We start from the raw sequence: 22,057 nt of genomic DNA, 5'->3' as shown, positions 1-22,057 counted from the left end.
AATAGACTATTAGAGAATATTTCTTAGGATGTGTATTATGAGTTCATTAGTGCTTGTCTTGTCTTATTTTGTCAACTCGTCTCTGACCAATAGCAACGCCATGGTCACATCTCTCCCAGAATGGACCACCGCCATCTGCAATCATTCTGGTAGTGTATCCATAGATTTTTCTTGGCAAACACGGAAGTTGTTTACCATTGTCTCCTTCTGTGCAGTAAAATCGAGTCCCTGCCCTCAACTCTCTTCCATGCCACTGCTGCCCAGCACAAGTGAGTTTTAACTTGTAGCAGATTGCCTTCCACTCGCTAGCCACTGCCCAATCTAGGAATGGAATGTGTATGCCTCTGCTTGACTCTCCCTTCCATAGTTGATACTGGTAGAATACTGGAAACTCTCCAAGTGCACCCTGAGAGGGGTCATTAAAGTGCTGAGAAATTAATCAAAGAAGGCTAGTTGGAGGAGGTGGGATTTTAGGAGGGTTATGAGTGTGAAATGATCTATAGTCTGCTGGATTTGGGAAGGGAGTTCCAAGTTGGGGGAGATGGAAATGGGAGAGTCATGAGTGAGGAACAAATTTAAGCTTGGCTTGGAAGGAGCAAAGAGAGCAAAAGTATAGCAGATGGAGAGAGCAGATGGTCCAGGTAGGATGGGTTGATGGGGAATCTTGAAGCTGATTGGGAGACTTGAGTCAGAGAAGCATAGGAAACCAGGGGAGGGTTTGAGGAGAAGAGAGATATGGGCTGTGATGCTTCAGGAAGATGGTCTGTGCAGCAGCATAAAGTATAGATTGTAACAACAGGTTGATGCAATAGTCTAACCCCTATATGACCAGAGCTTGTAACCGGGTGGTAACAGTTTGGATATAGAGAAAGAGGAGGATACAGGGGATGGTGTGTAAGAAGAACTAGCAAAATTTGCCAATCAATCAAGCAGATGGTATTGATTGAGCACTTACTATATGCAAAGTAACATATTAAGTACTTAGGAGAGTAGGTACAACAGAGTTGGTAGATATGTTCTCTGCCCACCATGTGCTTACATGCAGGAGGGGGAGATAGACATTAACATAAAAAAATGATTGTCAAAGATATACATAAGTGCTGTGGGGATGAGGGTGGGGTGAATACCAACTGCCCAAAGGGTGCAGATCCAAGGTGACACAGAAAGGAGAGGAGGTCAGGGAAAAGAGGGCTTAATCAGGGAAGGACCCTTGGTGATGTGACCATAATAACACTTTGAAGTTGGGGAGATTGGTGACCATAATAAGGCTTCGAAGGTGGAGAGAATGGTGGTCTGGTCTTCTAGACTGTGAGCCCGTTGTTGGGTACGGACCGTCTCCATCTGTTGACAACTTGTACTTCCCAAGTGCTTAGTGCAGTGCTCTGCACACAGTAAGCACTCAATAAATATGATTGAAATGAATGAATGCATATGGAGGGCAAGGGAGTTCCAGATCAGAGGGAGGATGTGGGAAAGAAGTCAGTGATGAGACTGACGAGACTGTCAGAGAAGCAGCATGGCTTAGTGGAAAGAGCAAGAGTTTAGGAGTCAGAGGGCATGGGCTCTAATCCCAGCTCTGCCACTGATCAGCTGTATGACTCTGGGCAAATCACTTGACTTCTCTGTCCCATAGTTACCTCATCTGTAAAATGGGGATTGAGACTGTGAGCCTCACGTGGGAAAACCTGATTACCTTATATCTATCCCAGTGCTTAGAATAGTGCTTGGCACATAGTAAGCACTTACCAAATATCATTATTATTATAAGTGCTTAGTGCAGTGCTCTGCACATAGTAAGCACTCAATAAATATGATTGAATGAAATGAATAAGACTGGGGCACAGTGAACAAGCTGGCATTAGAGGAGTAAAATATCCAGGCTGGACTGTAGTAGGAGATCAGTAAGATAAGGTAGGAGGGGGTGAGATGATTGAGTGCTTTAAAGGAGTTTCTGTTTGATGCAGGGGTGGATGAGCAACCACTGGAGGTTTTTGAGGTGTGGGGAAACAGAGACTGAACGTGTATGTTAGAAAAATGATCCTGGCTGCAGACTGAAGTATAGACAAGACAGGGTGGGAGACGGTGCAGGGAAGTCATCAAGGAGACAGATGCAGTTTTCAAGGTGGGCTAAGTGATCTGATAAGTGCTCAGATCAGCACAGTAGCAGTTTGAATGGAGAGGGAAGGGTGGATTTTAGTGATGCTGTGGAAGTAGAACAGACAGGATTTTTTGACACTGAAAATGAGGGTTTTGTCGGAGAGATTAGTTGAGAACAATGTCAAGGTTACAGGCTTGTGAGGTAGAGAGAATAGTGGTATTGTAAACAGTGATGAAATTTGACAATAATCTGTCACAAGATGGTAGCTGAAGCCATGGGAGTGAATTAGTTCTCCAAGAGAGTGGGTGTAGATGGAGAATAAAAGGGGATCCAGAACTGAGGCTTGAGGAACCCCACTGTCAGAGGGTGAGAGGCAAAAAGAGGCACCTGAAAAAGTGACTGAGAATGAATGGCCAGAGAGATAGGAGAACCAGGAGAGGACAGTGTCAGTGAAGCTGAGGTTAGATAATGTTTCCAGGAGAAGGGAATGATGGTCCATGGTGTCAAAGGCAGTTGAGTGGTGTAGGAGGATTGGGATTAAGTAGAGGTTATGAGATTGTGAGGAGAAAGTCTTTGGTAACCTTAGAAAGGGTTGTCTCTATAGAGCGAAGGAGGCAGAGACCAGATTGGAGGGGTCAAGGAGAGAACTGGAGGAGAGGAAATAGAGACAGCATGTGTAGAAAACTCTTTCGAGGAGTTTGGAGAAGATTGGTAAGAAGGAAATGGGGTGAGGATGGTGGTATTGTTAACCGAGATGGGAAAGTTAAGGGGAGCAGTGAGTTTAGAAAAGATGAGGAGTTCAGTTTTGGACATATTGAGGTGGCAGTTCCAATGTAACATCCAAGTGGAGACGTCCTGGAAGTAAGACGTCTGATGTGCAGTTGGGAATAAAGAGAGATTTGGGAGTCATCTACATAGACTTAAAAACTGAAGCTATGTGAGTGGGGGCACTTCCCAAAGCAAAAGCGAGAAGAGTAGAATGACCCAGAATAGAGGCTTGAAAGATGACCACAGTAAGAGGGTGAGAGTCAGAGGACAAGCCAACAAACAAAACTAAGAAGAAACTGTCAGAGCAGTTGGAGGAGAACCAGGTTAGTACTGTGTGAGCTTCTAGTTAGGCATGGCCTAGTGGAAAGAGCATGGGCATGGGAGACAGAGGACACAGGTTCTAACCCAGGTTCCATCACTTGTCTGCTGCATGACCTTGGACAAGTCATGTAGCTTCTCTGTGCCTGTTACCTCATCTGTGAAATGGCTATTAAGCTATGGGACATAGGCTGTGTCCACCCTGATCAGATTGTATCTACCCCAGCACTTAGTACAGGTAATAATGATGGTTTTTCTTATGCACTTACTATGTGCCAGGCACTGTACTAAGTGCCAGGCTGGATACAAGCAAATCGAGTTGCACACAGTTCCCGGGAAATAGTAGGTGCTTAACAAATAGTGTAAACACGCCCCCCCACCAACCACAAAAAGTAAGGCCTGATTTGTTTTCAGGAGGAAAGAGTGGTCTTTGGTATCAAAAGGAGCTGAGATGACAAGGAGGATCAAAAGGGACTTGGTGACAATGAGGTCCTTGAATAACAAGGCCCATGAAGGACATGAACTGTGCAGGGCCAAACTCAGGAGTGAGGGAGTGGAATGACTGCTCCACAACCTTCGGTAGCACAGTTCCATAGTGGGCATGTAATCTGAAGTTCCCCAAGGAACTCAGTCAATCAGTACATCAATCAATCATATTCACTGAGTACTTACTTTATGCAGAGCACTGTGCCAATCTATTGGGATAGTACAATACAACAGAGTTAGTAGAAACGTTCCTGGCTCACAATGTGCTTACAGTCTAAAGGGGAAGACAGATGTAAAAATAAATTATGGATATGTGCATAAATGTTCCCCTTCTCAATGCCGAACCTGGAGAGTTTCCAGTACTCTACCAGTTATGACTATAGGAGGGACAGTCAAGTAGAGGCATACCCATTCCATTCCTAGTTTGAGCAGTGGCTAGTGAGTGGAAGGCAATCTGCTACAAGTTAAAACTCACCTGTGCTGGGCAGCAGCAGCATGAGAGAGAGTTGAGGGTAGACACTCATTTACCGTGTGGAAAGAGGCAGTGGTAAACCACTTCCATATTTTTACCAAAAAAACTATTGATACACTGCCAAAATGATTGCAGATGGAAGTGAGGCATTCTGGGAGAGATGTGTCTATGACATCACTATAGGTCGGACATGAGTCGACAGCATAAGACAAAAACAACACCATAAATGTTGTGGGGTTGAGCGTGGGTGAATAAAGGGTACAAATCCGAGTGCAAAAATGACAGAAGGGAAAGGGAGTTAGGGAAATGAGGGCTTAGTCGGGGTAGGCCTCTGGGAGGAGATGTAGTTTTAATTAAGGTTTGAACATGGAGAGAGTGATGGTCCTCCCACTAGTTGCCGTCTTGGGCGTCTACTCCAGGCCAAGTTTGGGGTTCTGGCTGGAAGGTAGGGGCAGGTGTCCTTTGGATTGGGGGAGGCAGGCTACAGTAGTGGAAGGTCCTTGCTGGGCCTGCAGAGGTGGGAGGGGTACAGGCTACCCCCTGGCTCCAGAGTAGCATGTCCACCAGCTTCCTATCCCTAATAATAATAACAACAACTGTGATATCAGTTAAGCAGTTTGTATATGCCCAGCGGTGTACTAAATGCTGGGGTAGATACAAGTAAATTCAGGTTGGGCACAATCTCTGTCTCACATGAGACTCACAGCCTAACGGGGAGGGAGCAAGTGCTTAGTTTAGAGCTCTGTGCCCTGGAGGTGCTCAGTGAATACCAATGTTTGAATAGGTGTTAATCCCCATTTTACAGAAGAGGAAACCAAGACCCAGAGTGAAATGACTCCCCCAAGGCCATATAGCAGACAAATAGTGGAGCCAGGATTAGAACCCAGTTCTCTTAACTCCCAGTCCTGTGCCTTTTCTACTAGGCCAAATTCCCCAGATACTAGCCTACCTAGCCCCCGGATGCTCTACACTTGACTGGTTTCCAGTGCTACAGATAGCCTCCCTTGGCTTTCGAACTAAGCTCAGATTGGTGCTGGAGTGATCTCCAGAAACGGCCATGGCTTGAGGGGGTAGCATAACTGCTTCAAATTGTGCCCACTTTCACTCCATTAATCATCACAGCCCCTGCCCCAGAGCAACACCAGCTTCAGCTCAGGAGAATATCTGGATCAGAATTCCTGCGAGATGACAAAATATGCTGAAAGGGGCAAGAAGGCATATTTGGAAGATGGAAAGCTGGAGGGACTGACTTAAACTGGACTCAGTTTGATGCCATTCCCTTAGGGTGGGGACTTGGGAAGTGCGTAAGCCTCAGTGGTTTTTTGTTTGGACACAAGGACTAGCAAGGAGCCAGGACAGGGCTCAGACCTGAGCAGAAACCACAACACCAGGAACTACAAAATACTGAGAATAGCGGATCACAAGAAACTGAACCCTGATGACGGTGGTACTGGTACATTAGGTGAAAGCAAGATCAAAATAGGCCCGGTTAGCCCAGTGGAAGGCTAGTTTGCTCTCAGTGGCTTTGCAGGTTGGTGATGGCTGGCCAAAAATCTGTGAAGAGCTGGAGGTCATAGGAGAGTTGGCTTTCCATCCAAAGAATTGGCAAGCCTCCAGTGACGGCAGGGAATTTGGGAGCTTCATTGTAATGGTGCTCAACTGAATCCAAAGTAAATGGATTAGAAAGCTGTCCAAGAAGGATGAGAAAAATCAAATGAAATGACACGGTTTATATGTGACTCAGGTAGGCACCCACAAGAATGTGGTGTTTACAAAACATACAGGAGAAGGGAAATGTTTTTCTCGGTATTGGGGTCCACTGCAGGTTTGAACTAGTTCTTCACAGAAAACGGTGGATGATTGCAGCTGGATAAGAAGACTAAATGCTTTGTATAGTGCTCTGCACATAGGAGATGCTCAAAAAATATGACTGAATGCATAGAAAGGGGAAAGCCTGCTGAAATAAGAAGAGGAAAGTGTGGTTTGATGAGAGAGAGTATGCATCACCAGGGACAGTGAGCCGTGTGAAAATTAATGAGAGCAAATATCATCTTGACATGAATGAGGAAGTTGGGGTTGGGGTGGGAAGTAGTATGGGAGGGCTTGTCTCTACCCCTGAATTTTATGATTCAGCCTGGACAGCAAATACACAACCCAGGAACACTGAAAGTCTTCTGGATAGAATCTCTTTCCTACCCCTAACTATCCCCCTCAGCCATTTCCTGGTTATCATTAGTTTTTTTAACCATAAAGCCATTTGGGAAAATCATCTGAACCAGCTGCCTTGCAGCTAATTTTCAAACAGTACATAGTACATAGTAATAGTAATAACTGTGGTATTTCTTAAGCACTTACTATGTGCCAGGCACTGTACTAAACACTGCGGTAGGTAATCAGGTTGATCACAGTCCCTGTCCCACATGGGGCTCACTGTCTTAACCCCCATTTTACAGATGTTGTAACCGAGGTACAGAGAAGTTAAGTGACTTGTCCAAGGTCACGCAGCAGACAAGTGGTGGAGCCAGGAATAGACCCCAGGTCCCTTTGACTTTCAGGTCCAAACTCTATCCATTAGGCCATACTGCTTCTCTAGAGCTGTCTGTTTTTGATGATGAGTTTGTGTCCACACAAAAAGCATGATCTGTGTAAGGGCCTGCAGGGTCCAGCCCCTAGACTTTGCTGGGACCCAGGTAATAACAATAATTGTGATATTTATTAAGCACTTACTATGTGCCAAGCAGTGCTGGGGTAGATATGAGGTAATCAGGTTGGACACAGTCCCTGTCCCAACTGAGGCTCACATTCCTGATCCCCATTTTTACAGATGAGATAACTGAGGTAGAGAAGAGTGAAGTGATATGCCCAAGGTCACACAGCAGACATGTGGCGGAACTGGCATTAGAAACCACATCCTCTGATTCCCAGTCCCACGCTCTTTCCAGTAGGCCACTCTGCTTCTCGAGGGTAGCTTTGGCCTGGCCCCTCTTTTGAAAGGACTGTGGAAGAGCAGAAATGCTGGCCAGGTTCATGAATCCCTGGACCTCCTGTGTGAGGAGTACACATTTCAATCACTATGGCGAATCAAGGTCTAGGAGTGCCTCAGAACTTCACATCAAGCACCGATGTAGAGAAATCTTCGATTTCAGTCTCTGGGCTGGTTGACTTTCCCTATAACCAAATAATTCGTCATGGAAAGATGTTTTCAAAGGAAAATAGTAAAGGCCTGGGGATTCTTGGCCAACAAACTGAGTCATAAGATCTTGAGGGCTCATACTTTAGTAATGTGGACTGGCCATTCTTGCTTTTCTTGAGAGGGGGCTGTGAAACTGGAGGTATTGAATGAGGGGCGGAGGACAAGGAGGAGTTTGGGAGGTGACCTTCTCAAAATGAATCCCTCCTGAAGGATTGAGAACCCTCTGTCTAGAAGTAAATGGGTCCCTTTGAAGCAAAAGAGATGGGATCATCCCCTTGCCCTGGCCCTGCCCTGAAACAGAAGCAGAGAAATATGAAAGAGTCTTAATTGCTTGAAATACAATTTTATTTTCTAGACTGAACCCCCTTCTGAATTCTCATTTTCTGTCTTTTCTTAGTATTTCTTTTGATATAAAGCTCCCAAGACCTGAATCTTGTTCTCACTAAAACCAAACCAAAACAAAGCAACAACAACAACAACAAAAATCCATCCAACCTCTCCTCCTCCCACCTTTCAGGCATCTGAAAGGGTGCCTGAGGCAGGTTGAAGGAAAGCAAAGTTGCTACTTTAAACCACAAATCTGGAATGCATCTCCTAGGCACAGAATTTGGAATCCTGGATAAGCTTTTCCTTATAGTGAATAAGAAGCATATCCTTACATAACCCTGGCAATAACATTTTCTACAACTGCTCCAGAACTCAGCATCTGCTATGTCTTTGGAATTTGATTTTTTCTAGAACATGCCATTAAATGAGGACGGAAATTAAATCACATTTTCATCATGGACGCTAAATTGTATAAATAGAAAGACCAGATGTAAAAGCAGTGGCAGTCATATTTCATTTTTATTTTGCAATCCATAATGATGGCACACTTATTAAGTGGTGACTATGTGCTAAACCCTGTATTAAGCACTATGGGAAGATGCAAAACAACCTGATTGGATTCAGTCCCTCTCCCTCTTGGGGATCACAACATATAAGAAGGAGGGAGAACAAACACTTATCTCCATTTACAGATGAGGCAACTGAGTCACAGAGAGGTTAACTGGCTTGCCCAGGGTCACATAATAATAATGATGGTATTTATTAAGCTCTTACCATGTGTCAAGAATTGTTCAAAGTACTGGGGAAGATACAAGATAATCAGGTCAGACACAGGCCCTGTCCTACAAAGGGCTCACAATGTAGGTAGCGGGGAGAACAGTGTTGAATCCCCATGTAATTGAAGCAAAGAGAAGTTAATTTACTTGCCCAAGGTCACACAACAGGCATGTGGTAGAGCCAGAATTAGAACCCAGGTCCTCTGACTTCCTCCGCCCGTGGTGTTTCAACTAGGGCACAATGCTCCTTTGTCACGTAACAAGCCATTGGCATTGGATTAGATTTGGTCTCCTGACTCCCAATCCCATAATCTTTCTAATAGGCCACACTGTTTCCCAATTCTTCCCAGAAGCACTCTCTTAAGAAGAAGTGGGCAGGCAGAATTTCTCCCCACCTTCACCCGATTTACCCACCCCTTGGCACAATTCAAAATCAGAGGCAGTTGGCAAATGATTTGGATACACTGAGATGGTAATGTTTGTAAAAGACACATCTCTTAAGGCAATACTGCTCTGTAAGAGGCTTGTTTGAAATTCATTCATTCATTCAACCTCATTTATTGAGCACTTACTTTGTGCAGAATACTGTACTAAGTGCTTGGGACAGTAAAGTATAACAATATAACAGACACATTCCCTTCCCACAAGGAGCTTAAAATCTAGAGTCTAAATACAGTCTACAATCTAAGCATATTCATTCATTCATTCAGTTGTATTTATTGAGCGCTTACTGTGTGCAAAGCAATGTACTAAGCGCCTGGGGAGTACAAGTTGGCAACAAATAGAGATGGTCCCTTCCCAACAAAACGTCACCCAAGACCCACTTGCCCATATTCCCATTAGGAGCTTTGGGGGTGCTCAGTGTAGGCCACGGCATGGTACAGAGATAGAATTCCTACAGTTAGTACTTAAAAAAACCAGTTTTTATATCACTGTTCCACCCCTACCCTCAATCCTGACATCAAATTACTTGGAATCTCCCCAACTTATTTTCAATTCTTGAAAAATGGAACTTAGTCTTCCATTTCCTCTTCTCCCACATACCCACACTCGGAATTCCCTAAGTAAAGGATTCCATGTAGCTATTTATCTTAATGAATGATCTTAATGCTTAATCTCAAAGTTTTGTCAGTGTTATTTCTCTTTCAGAGGAAGGACTTTTTGACTGTTGGCTCCTCTCCTAGTGTCATTCCTCCTCTCCCTCTAGAAAGGATACATTGCTTATCTTTGTAGGTTTCTTTTTTCCTTTGGTATTTATAAGTGCTTACTATATGTCAAACATGGTTTTAAGTGCTGGGGTAGATACAAATTAATTAGGTTAGACACAGACTAAGTAGGAGGGAGAATCAGTTCATCGGACCTCTTTTCTTGGACACTTTCACTCCTTATCATGGACTTTAGGCCTTCAATCAGCTCTCCTCCTCCTACGTTAGCACGCTGATTTCCTACTACAAGCCAGACAGTGTACTTCACTCCTCTAATGCCAAATTATCTAAGCACTGTCTATCTCACCAGCCAACCCTTGTCCATGTCCTTCCTGTGGCTTGCAACTCCCATCACCTTCATATAATAATAATAATGATGATGGTATTTGTTAAGTGCTTACTGTGTGCAAAGCACTGTTCTAAGCGCTGGGGGGGATACAAGGTAATCAGGTTGTCCCACGTGGGGCTCACAGTCTTAATCCCCATTTTATAGATGAAGGAACTGAGGCACAGAGAAGTGAAGTGACTTGCCCGAAGTCACACAGCTGACATTTGGCGGAGCTAGGATTTGAATCAATGACCCCTGACTCCAAAGCCCATGCTTTTTCCACTGAACCACGCTGCTTCTCTCCCAGACTTCAAAGCCCTCCTATAATCACATCTCCTCCAAGAGGCTTTCCTTGACTAAGCCCCCGTGTCCCCAGTCTTTCCACTTCAGTCAACGCTTCACTTGGGTTCGTATCCCTTAAGCATTTGATATTTAACCCGAGCTCAGTCCCACAGCACCTACATACATATCCTCACACTCTGCCATTTCCCCCATATGTAATTTATTCATTTTAATGTTCTTCTCCCTGTCTATATTGTAAACTCCTTGTGGACAGGGATGGTGTCCACTAAATCTATTCATTCATTCATTCAATCATATTTATTGAGTGGTTACTGTATGCCGAGCACTCTACTAAGCACTTGGGAGAGAGCAATATGATGATACGCAGAAAAAAAAATCAAGTCACTTAACTGCTCTGGGCCTCAGTTTAAATACCTGTTCTCCTTCCCTCTTAGGCTGTGATAGAGGACCAGCATGGCTTAGTGGAAAGAGCACGGTCTTTGGAGTCGGAGGTCATGGGTTCAAATCCCGGCTCCGCCAATTGTCAGCTGTGTGACTTTGGGCAAGTCGCTTAACTTCTCTGTGCCTCAGTTACCTCATCTGTAAAATGGGGATTAAGACTGTGAGCCCCCCGTGGGACAATCTGATCACCTTGTAACCTCTCCGCCGCTTAGAACAGTGCTTTGCACATAGTAAGTGCTTAATAAATGCCATTATTATTATTATTATTATTATTATTATCATTATTATCCCTTGTGAGACAGGGACTGGGTCCAATCTGATTACCATATATCTACCCTGGCAGGTGGTTCAATGCTTTGTACATAGTAAATGATTAACAAATACTATTATTGTTATTATTATCATTATTATTATTATTTCTTCAAAACAAGGACCAAGTTATTTAACCAAAACTGGACAAAAAAATGACAGTCCGGGAAAAAAGTACATTCAGTATAGGTCTGTCAGTTGGAACGCATTCTGAAGAAAATCCCTTCCAAATGAATTGGTTAAGTGGAGCCTTGAGGATCTGGAAGCAGAGAATTTAGGGAACTAAAAAAGCATGGAGAAACACGATGGGTGTTTCCTTCTGTTTTTCTAAAGAAAGAGTGAGGAAGGTTGGGTTCTGGAATCATCAATAATTGTTTCCTGTGCAAATGTCAGCTGCGGCCACACAATGGCAGAGCTGTTCTCCCTACTGGCCTCAACCCAAGGTCACAGAGTTTCGATTGTGCCTCTTGTATGGAAAATTATCTTCATTTCATCTAGGTGGACACACACACACACACACACACACACACACACACACACACCACCCCCACCACCCCTTGTTCTACAAGTGATTTCAATAGGAAAATAAGTTACTCCAAATTTCACTATCTTTACTCTTTCCTTCCTGTAGTTCCAAATCAGGTTTTTTTTCCAGTCATCTCTGATCCACTACAAAACCCCACCATCACCCGACTCTTATCTGCCATGTTCTATGACTGATTTACAGAATGGGTCCAAGATGAGTTTTATTGCTTCAAAAAAGACATTAATCAGCACCCACGCTGAACTGCATAAATGATGCCTTGACAGTTCCTAGAAACTTGTCTCAAGATATGAAGGTCAAACGGTTTTTAATATCTTTAGAAAACTAAACCCTGGGGAAAAATAAGAGAAAAGATCCACCAGAGGGCCTAAAATGGAATGAAAAACATTTGTGAGAATAACTAATCTCATGAGATGTCTTGTCCCATTTAGATAATTTAGATAAACTGCATATTGGCAGGTAAAATTCTGTGGATGCAGAACCTTGCAGAGTCCCTGTGTCCTCAGAAGAGAGCTGTGACCAGTGGGCAGCTTACTGGGCTCCTCCGGGTCCTCCACTCATTTTGTGGGGGCACACAAAAGGACCCCATAGACCCAAGCGCTAACTCCTGAAAGTATCCTCTTTTCCTAGAGAAGAAGTGTGGCCTAAGTGGAAAAAACATTGGCATGAGAGTCAGAGGACTGGGTTCTTATCCTGGCTCTGTCCTTTGCCTGCTGTGTAACCTTAGATAAGTCACTTAACTTTTCCGTGCCTCATCAGTAAAATGGGTATCTAATGCCCATTCTCCCTCCAACGTAGATGGTCTGATCCCAATGGCAGAGACTGTGTCCAACTTGACTAACTTTTATCTACCCCAGTGCTTAGAACAGCGCTTGACACATAATAAGCACTTAACAAATACCATATTATTATTATTATCATTATTATGATTATCATTATTAAGAATATAAACTGCCCTCATCCTTGAGCTTTTTGCAGCTATTCATTTTGAAAAGAAACTTGAGGATTTCCTCTCTAGAAATTGTACCCCTCTCTTTGGTATGACCAAATTGGCCAAAGACTCAGTTCCCATCTCCAGCGGAAGCCCAAGAAGAAGCTGAAAATCCATTCTCAGGGGCTCAACAAGGAGAGGAAAGCCAGTAACTATTCTTCTACTATTGGGCCACCATTGCCATGTTGGTCACATTCCTTCCAGGAGCTACCCTTTCAAATTCTTGCTGCGATAGTTAGTGCTCAATAAATACCATTGATTGATTGATCCACAGACAACTGAGAGTGCTGTGCTGAGGGGTTCATTTTCCAAAAGATGATTAAATACTGGAAGACTCCTCTGTTGGAAATGCTTTAGTACTTCCTAGAGGGATGGACACTAGTCTTTCAGTGAATTGATCAATTAATCATATTTACAGAGTGTTAACTGTGAGAGTGTACAGTACTAAGCACCTGGGACAGTACAGTACAATAGAGTTAGTAAATGAAATCCCTGCCCACAGCAAGCTTACAGTCTAGAGGGTAGATAGATATCAGTATAAATAATTAGTTACGGATATGTATATAATTGCTAGGAGCTAGAGGAGGGGTGAATAAAGGATACAAATCCAAGTGCCAGGGTGATGCTGAAGCTGTTTGACTTTAGGCAAGTCACTTAACTTCTCTGTGCCTCAGTTACCTCATCTGTAAAATGGGGACTAAGACTGTGAGCCCCACGTGGGACAACCTGATAACCTTATATCCACCACAGTGCTTTGAACAGTGCTTTGCACATAGTAAGTGCTTAACAAATACCATCATTGTTGTTATAATAAGAGGAAGTGAGGGCCTTGTCGGGGAAGTCCTCTTGAATGTGCTTTTCATAAGGCTTTGGAGGTGGAGAGTGATCATATCAGTCAGATAAAGGGAGGGAGTTTCAGGCCAGAGGCAGGACGTGGGTGAGGGGTTGATGGTAGAATAGACGAGCTCAAAGTACAATGAGTAGGTTGGCGTTAGAGAAGCGAAGTGTGCAGATTGGGTTGTAGTAGGAAATAGGCAAGGTAGGAGGGGCAATATGTTAAGGAATGGCAAGGAATTTCTGTTTGATGTGAAGGTAAATGGGCAACCACTGGAAAGTTCTTGAGGGGTGGGGCAACATGGACTGAATGGTTTTGTTGAAAAACGAAACTGACAGCAAAGTGAAATATGGACTGGAGTGGGGAGAGACAGGAGACAGGGAGGTCAGCAAAGGGGGCTAATAAAGTAATCAAAATGAGACAGGGTGAGTGCTTGACAGCAGTTCGCGTGGAGAGGAAAGGGCAGATTTTATCAACATTGTGAAGGTTGAACTGACAGGATTTGGTGACATAGTGAATATGTGTGTTAAATGAGAGAGCTTGGGGGCCATCATATGACTTCCTAAGGCCTCCTCAAGGTTTCAGAAAGGTTTGTCCAGCATCTAGTCATATTTGACTTTTGGTCTACAATTGTCCATTAATGTCCTTATTATAAATCCATTTTAAAAACTAGCCTTCAGTGCATAGTTGTGGGTCTTTGGTTCATGCCTTTTGGGTTATTGGTTGCAAAATATTTTCCTCTTGGTATTTGAAAATGCTCAGCTGGGTGAGGAAGGCTGTTGTCATGCTATGAAAAGGTACGTTTTATTCCAGTTGACCGCCCACATATTACAGGTCCCTTCTTTTTTTAACCACAATGTTACTGATTGAGTGCTTATTTGTGCAGAGCACTGTACTAAGCATTTGGGAGAATGCACGAGTGGCAGCCACTAAATTAAGTTAAAGTTAGGGGATTGGCAGATACCTCATAGCATTTGTGTACATTTTTGTACAGGGAAATCATTCATTCATTCAATCATATTTATTGAGCACTTACTGTGTGCCGAGCAGTTGCAGAGCAGAGCAATTCCAGGCCATAGGGAGAACATGGGCAAGGAGTTATGGAGAGATATTTGAAATAAAGATTCAGTGAATAGGCTGGCATTGGAGGAGTGAAGTGTTCTGGTTGAGTTATAATAGGATATTATTTAGGCAAGGTAAGAGGGGAAGAGCATTCCTTTACCTACGTCTGAGGTGAGTCATCCACAATTACTAGAAACACAAAAACTTGGATTCAGTCAACGCCAGGTTCAAAGGCTTTTATTTCACCTGCAGAATATACTTACTGGCAAGGTTTGAGTCTACATAGGCATTCTGCCATCGCCTTATGACTTTAAACAACTTGGGATTATGTACTAAGTGCATTTCAGTTCATCTTTAAATCCTGAGAAAGAAAACATTATGCTTTAATTTTGTGCAGCATCGATAGATGTTTAAGCCTCTCTCCTCAGTTCAGGGACCTTATCCAGGACACTTTTAAAGTATCAATTCCTAAAGGGTCCATTTCTGCCCTTAGGAGAAACAGCATAGCCTAATAGAAACAGTATGGCCTAGTGGAAAAAGCACATGCAAGGGAGTCAGGCAACCTGGGTTTTAATTCCAACTCAGCCACTTGCCTGCTGTGTGACCTTGGACAAGTAACAGCTTCTCTATACTTCAGTTTCCTTACCTGTAAAATTGAGATTAAGTAGCTGGTCTTTCTTCCCTTAAAAATATGAGTCCACTGAGGGACACGGGCTGCCTCTGACCCGATTATCTTATATTTACCCCAGCGCTTAACACAGTGCTTGGCACATAGTAAGGGTTTAAAAATATTCCACAACATTATTATTACTTTCCATTAGGAAAACCGTCTTCAGCTTGGAATATTCTCCCTTCTCCTCTCTCCACCAACCCGTACACGCCTCCTTCTAGATAATTATAGAAATTGCAAATACAAAAGACACTAACGCTATTGCCTTTAGAATAAACTATTGTACTGCTCCCCTCTTTCCTGAAATGTTCTTTCTTACCTGTTCTAGCTTCAGCCATTCCAAGCACAGCAGCCAACCTCTTAACACCTGAATACGTCTGAACAGTCCTAACTTGTCTCTCACAGTTTTTAGATTTCTATCCTTTGTGTTTACAGTATTTGCATTTTTCCATGTATCCTGACTTCCTCATTATCCTACAAATTCCCTGAGAGCAGGGAACTATACTTTCCACTTTGTAATTCTCCTCAGTGGGCTACACAAATTGACGCTGAAAAAAAAAAATGTTGACAGCCAAAAGAATGGAACATGAGTTATTCAAGAAGTAATTCTGGACATTGATAATTCTGTATAATGTGCCTGATATATGTAGCATTAAAGAGATTGGGATTATTATTTAGTGAAATTCACAAGATAGACTTGTAAACTCAATAAGGATTCTGCATCCCTGTAACTGACTTTGCTGGACGAGGTTGTCAAGGAGAAAGTAACAACATGGATTTGCTGCATGCTATGATGTTTACTGAGAGAAGCAGCATAGCCTACTGAAAGGAGCACAGGCCTGGGATTCAGAGGACCTGGGTTCTAATTCTGGTTTTCCACATTCCTGCTGTGTGAAACTAGGCAATTCACTTAACCTTACTGTGCCTCAATTCCTTCATCTGCAAAATGGGGATTCAATACCTGTTCTCCCTCCTATTAAGACTGTGAGCCCCATGTGGGACCTGATTATCTTGTATCTACCCCAGGGCTTTGTGTAGTGTGTGGTACATAATAAGTGCTTAGCAAATACCATTATTATTATTACCGTTAATTTATTATCATTATTATTGCACAACATGTTTCCTTTCAAATCTCTAGTCCAGTCACTCCATCTGAACTTCTCCAGAACTACCTCTCAGAACAAATCCATGGGGGCAAAGATTTTTAAGAAGATTAGAGAGACATAATAATAATAATTTGCTATTTGTTAAGCTCTTACTATGTGCCAAGAACTGTTCCAAGTGCTGGGGGAGATACAGCGTAATCAGGTTGTCCCACGTGGGGCTCACAGTCTTTAATCCCCATTTTCCAGATGAGGTAATTGAGGCACAGAGAAGTTGTGACTTGCCCAAAGTCACACAGCTGACAAGTGGCAGAGCAGGGATTAGAACCCATGACCTCTGACTCCCAAGCCCTTGCTTTTTCCACTGAGCCACGCTGCTTCAGAGACATTTGGTGAACAACAAAGGCTAACCGCTCCATGGGAACACCAGAATGATGTTTGGATACAACTTAACTTTCACTTCCCATTTTATTTAGAAGAAAAAAGTTTGTGATGTAATGCCACACCAGAATTAGGCCTTGTCATTGTTATCTGTTATTATTATTATGCCACATAACTTTGATGGGCTTCAGTTACCTCATCTGTAAAATGGGAATTAAGAGTGTGAGCCCTCTGTGGGACAGGACTGTTTCCAACCTGATTAACTTGTATCTACCTCGGCACTTAGAGAGGAGCTTGGCACATAGTAAGCATTTAACAAGTACCATAATTATTAATAACTACTACTAAGTATATTCCACATATCATCTTGACTAGGATTTGTTGGCTTTATAACCTAGGGTCAAAATCTTACTCCGTACAAGTAAACACAGTGTCCGCATTTGGCATACAATGTGGAGTGATTTATGGTTCTGAGTCAAGAGGATATACTTTAGCTGGATCTCTGCACTTGAAAGGGCAATGTTATTATAAAAGAAGACACCAGACATGTATTCTGATCACTTGGGCCAAAAGGAAAACTTTTGTACCTGATACATCCAGTTAACAACTATTCTCTGTAGCAATTCTTAGCAACCCTAATGCAATAGATGAATTCTTTTGACCCTGCCTTTCAAGGAATCATCTAAGTAGTGTGAAGTGGAATACTTAGGAACAGGTATTCCTCTAAACTGTACCCTTCCTGTGAGTAAGGAACCACCCTGTGCATATGAAAAGCAGTGTTATCTAGTAGATAGAACATGGGCCTGGGACCTTGTTCTAATCCAGGCTCCGCCACTTGTCTGCTGTGTGATCTTGGGTAAGTCAGTTCACTTCTCTGTGCCTGTTAGCTCATCTATAAAATGGGGATTAAGACTGTGAACCCCATGGACTGTGCCAATCAGTCAATCATATTTATTGAGCACTTATTGTATGCAGAGCATTGTATTAAGCACTTGGGAGAATACAACAACACAACAGACACATTCCCTGCCCACAATGAGCTTACAGTCTAGAGATGAGCTTCCATGGTTGCTATGTACCCCAGCACTTAGTACAGTGCCTGGCAATGTGGCCTAGTGGAAAGTTAAAAAATACCATTGAAAAAAAAAACAAAACACACTTATTATACTGCTCTGCACCATAAGTGCTCAATAAATATGATTAATTGATTGAAGAACCTAGGAGCTCTGAGGATAGTTTTATGCCAAGTCATATTTAGATGAAACATATTTTTATTGGTGTGATTACTCAGGCCAGCCTGAAAAGCCAAACAGACTGATTAACTGGGACAACTTAAAAGCAACTGAAAAACATTTTCAAAGAATTTGCCTGTGTATTAATAGTGGCACTAATAATATATGACTTCATGGAAAACACATAATGGGGGATCTGTGATTTGTCATTTTTTGGCAATTCAGCACTGAAGGGCTGAAAAAATTAGGTTGGTGTCTTGCAGGGAATTTTTCACTGGAAGACTATTCTAATCGCTTTTGATTTGTTCAGCAATTTACCTACTGATAGCTCTTGCCTCCCCTCTCATGTTTTCCCTCTCCTCCCTAATCAATCAACCGTATTTATTGAGTGCTTATTGTGTGCAGAACACTGTTCTAAGTGCTTGGGAGAGTACAATGTAGCAGAGTTGGCAGACATGATCCCTGCCCACGTTAATCTTAATATAAATAAATTACAGCTATATATCTATATAGATATATCTAGATATATGTGCTGCGGGGCTGAGGGAGGGGTGAAAGAAGGGAGCAAATCCAAATGCAAGGGTGACACAGAAGGGAGTGGAGAAGAGGAAATGAGGGCTTAGGGAAGTCCACTTGGACTTATTGAATAAGGCCTTCAATAACCCCACCTCACTGCCATTTTATGGCATTCTAGGGATTTCTTTGAGGTCTTCTGGAGTTGGGGGACAGAGCAGGACTATGGAATCAAGATTCCTGGGGTTGGGGGAGAGCTGCATCTGGTGAGACACTGCTGCTTCAACATTTAGTGAACATTTAGGTTGACATTTAATGACACACCTTGCTAGGTCTCCTGGAAAAACATACCTGGCTCTGCAAATCAGACCAAAGTGAATTAGCGCAAATGAACCTCAGAGATATAATGAGAGCTCATTTCATTACTCTTTCAAAGAAAGACCTAAGAGGCACTGATTGTAGTGGAATTGAAGGGCAGAGAGTATCAAACAATAACCACCAAAAAACTTCAGCAGATTAAACATGAGTTGGCTAGAAAGTAGCTCTTTTGCCAGAAGCCACACTATCAATCAATCAGATTTATTGAGTGCTCATTCTGTGTAGAGCACTGTACTGAATACTTGGGAGAATGCAATGTAACAATATAACACATTCCCTGCCTACAACTGCATTGTAAGGGAAGAACAACTAGAAGAAGGTAGCCAAATATCCCCTAAAATGAGTTTTCACTCTTTTGGAATTTGCATTTTGGCTGAGGAATTATTCATTCATTCAATCGTATTTATTGAGCGCTTACTATGTGCAGAGCACTGTACTAAGCACTTGGGAAGTATAAGTTGGCAACATGTCGAGACGGTCCCTACCCAACAGCAGGCTCACAGTCTAGAATTAGGAAATGTTCCTCCCAAAACACCTGTATGTTTGGACAGAACACGATGTGATATGCAGGTGACATCGGTTAAGGTGGGTATTTTAGAATGTTCCTTAGAATGGGGTTTGTCAGGAACATAATGCCTGTTTTAGAGGAGAAATAATTATACTTGATGAAAAATTTTTCTTGGGTATTATAAATTCTCCCCTCAATCAATGGTATGGCACTAGTGCCTATGTTGGGCAGTGCACCATACTAAGCTCTTAGGAGAAGATAATACAGTTGGTAGACACGATCCCCACCCTCAAGGAGTTTACGGTTAGTGAGGGACATTTTTGGGGAATAAATGCATTTTCCTCCACCCTGTCAAATTTTCTTTTGAAATCAGGCTTAGGCCATTTTGAAGGGAGAGGGGCTTCCCTGAGCAGCAGCTCCCAGTGACTCTGTTTCCTCATATGTCTTCAACAGGAACGTTGGGCAGATTTGAGTCAATAGGCGCTGCAGGGTCTTGCAGACTGCCTATAAAAAGTATTGGCTTCTCCTTCAAGGTGAACCTCTCTCCTTCAAGGTAAACCTCCCACCCTCACTGGCATTGCAGACGTTCAAGTACATCTGGGATTGCGCAAACCTTAGGAATTGGAATCCAGTTTACAGGCTGTGGGACTGTCTGTTTCAGGACAGCTTGTCCTATTAAACTCTGAATACCATGGGTCTGATCTTGTGAACCATCCAAACTAAGCAAGTTTGGACCTGGTTAGAACTCAACTGGAGAAATGATCTTTTTAACGTACTGGTCTCTTCCAGACTTGGACTTAATAATAATAATAGCTGGCAGCAAAGGGGTGTGGTCTTGGCAAACCCTCATCCCAGATTGGGTGCAGGGAGAGAGATGGTAAAGAATGTAGTAAAACAGACTGTGAAGGCTTTGTATCCAAACTTGGTTGCATTAAAATGTGTTTTCTTAAAATGAGGGGGTTCACAGAGGTTTATTACTTGAGGTAAAGAGGGCAGGGCTGCAGAGTTTTAAGACAGGATGGGAGAACCCGAATGATACCTTTGGGCAAACTCTGAACTGGAACCAAAAGCTGAAAAGTGCTAAGTTGCCTTCCCCGTGGCTTTTGTTTTTAAAATGTCCATGTGCCATGGCTGTTCTGGATTTTGTCTGAAAACAGCCATGCTTGGGGCATCCTAAATCCCCTCTACAACCACTCACCCCAGCAAAGAAATTCACATCTAAATCTATCGCTAGACCCATGGCAGTAGTGGGACTCTGACCATTTTTTTTCTCTCTTGCATTCTCCTTCCCCTTTTTGTGAGTAATGTTGGAATGTGTATAGCTAGGTGTTTGGAATTAGAACCAGAGAAGATCTGGAGATGTCAATCACCATGACCCATCAAGTGGCAATTCCACAAATATTGTACTCGGTACCACTTCAGAAACCAAAAGTGATTACAGGTTACGCTCACCCAAGAGCATTTGTTAAATATGCCAGCCACTGACTGTATGATGAACCATGAAACTGTCTATTGTTTACATACAAAATATATGAGTGTGTCATGTGAAATCCTCACAATACTTAGAGAAGGGCCAACCACTTCGCCAGTATCCAGTGAATACTATTTAATGATGATAATCAGGATTTAAATCTACCACTACTAATAGTATTTTCAATCTATGAGCCTTAAAGAATGCTGGCTCTGATGATGGACTAGGGCAGGTGGTGTGTTTGAACTAAGCCCTGAGGAGGGAGAATTCAGGCAGTGTGGGATCCTAAAGGGACACCCCCAAGTAATTCCTAGGCTTTGCTAATATCTAATAATGTTACCAGTCTTCCAACTGCACTAAAGTGGGGATCAAATTGTTCCAAATGCCTTCAAACTTGGTAACTGGACAATATGGTTCTGTTCTTTGAAAATGAATGGGATTTTAGGAAGGAATCTGCCATTTCACAGGCCACCTACGGCAGTAGAAGGTTTTTTCTTCCATCGCCTTTATACCACTTTCCAAAACGTATAACCTTGAGCATTATTTTAACAAGGAGAATAATAAGACAAAATAAAAGAAATATTTTGAACTAGAATATTTTCCAGTTTTCATCTTGCTGGATGAACGTTTTTCTGAGAAAACAGAGGCTAGAAGAGAATTAGGGTTTAAATGGTGCTGGATTATTGGTTACTTTCTGTTCCCCAAACAACAGTAACAATCTTTAAATGGTGTTGGGTTATTGGTTACTTTCTGTTCCCCAAACAACAGTAACACTCTGCAATGACACTGCAGTGTCTTGTGGATAACCCATGACACACCATGGCTACAGACATGTGAGCGGCAAATACATACTGTTCTCTGATGACACAGGCTCTGAAGTCATCCACAGCCTCAGAAAACCAAAGCTGTTAGACACATCACTGGGAGCAAAGGGGAAGGTCTTGGCCTTGTTTTCAAAACTAAGCCTGAGCCGGCTAACTCAGCTGAGTGCATGGGCAGGAGTCAAGTTAAAAATGAAATTTTCAGGTCAGATCAATGGTTCTGCCAGTTCAGAATTCAATCTCTGAATGCAGCAACAAGGAGCTGGAAGGATCAGTATTATGATGGTGACACATATCTTAATGATCAGGAGTGGGCAGTACAATACCCCTAACTCTTTCTTCTACTTCTACTTGTCTAAGTTTTCCTTAATAGGCCATTATGAACTTCTGGTCCATGATTTTATCCAATTTGTCTTATGCATACTAATATTTTCCATCTGCACAATTTCCTCTGGAATTGAATTCCATATGCTTGCTCTGTGAAAAGTGTTCCCATTCATTTATTTGTTTGAAACCTTCCACCT

At 42.7% G+C, this 22,057-nt stretch overlaps 2 non-coding genes across 2 annotated transcripts; one reads left to right on the top strand and one right to left on the bottom strand.

Moving 5' to 3' along the window:
• Positions 1 to 279: 279 nt before the first annotated feature.
• Positions 280 to 416, bottom strand: LOC119924594. Its single transcript, XR_005449299.1, has one exon. It is a non-coding gene; the product is annotated as a small nucleolar RNA SNORA7 (small nucleolar RNA).
• A 3,581-nt stretch (positions 417 to 3,997) lies between these two features.
• LOC119923851 lies at positions 3,998 to 4,135 on the top strand. The gene has a single exon (XR_005448985.1). It is a non-coding gene; the product is annotated as a small nucleolar RNA SNORA7 (small nucleolar RNA).
• The last annotated feature ends 17,922 nt before the right edge of the window (positions 4,136 to 22,057 follow it).

The sequence above is a fragment of the Tachyglossus aculeatus genome, chromosome 2, assembly GCF_015852505.1.
Source record: "Tachyglossus aculeatus isolate mTacAcu1 chromosome 2, mTacAcu1.pri, whole genome shotgun sequence".
Lineage (NCBI taxonomy): Eukaryota > Metazoa > Chordata > Mammalia > Monotremata > Tachyglossidae > Tachyglossus > Tachyglossus aculeatus.
The sequence above is the reverse complement of the archived record's forward strand: the minus strand, read 5'-3'. Positions and strand labels throughout refer to the sequence as shown.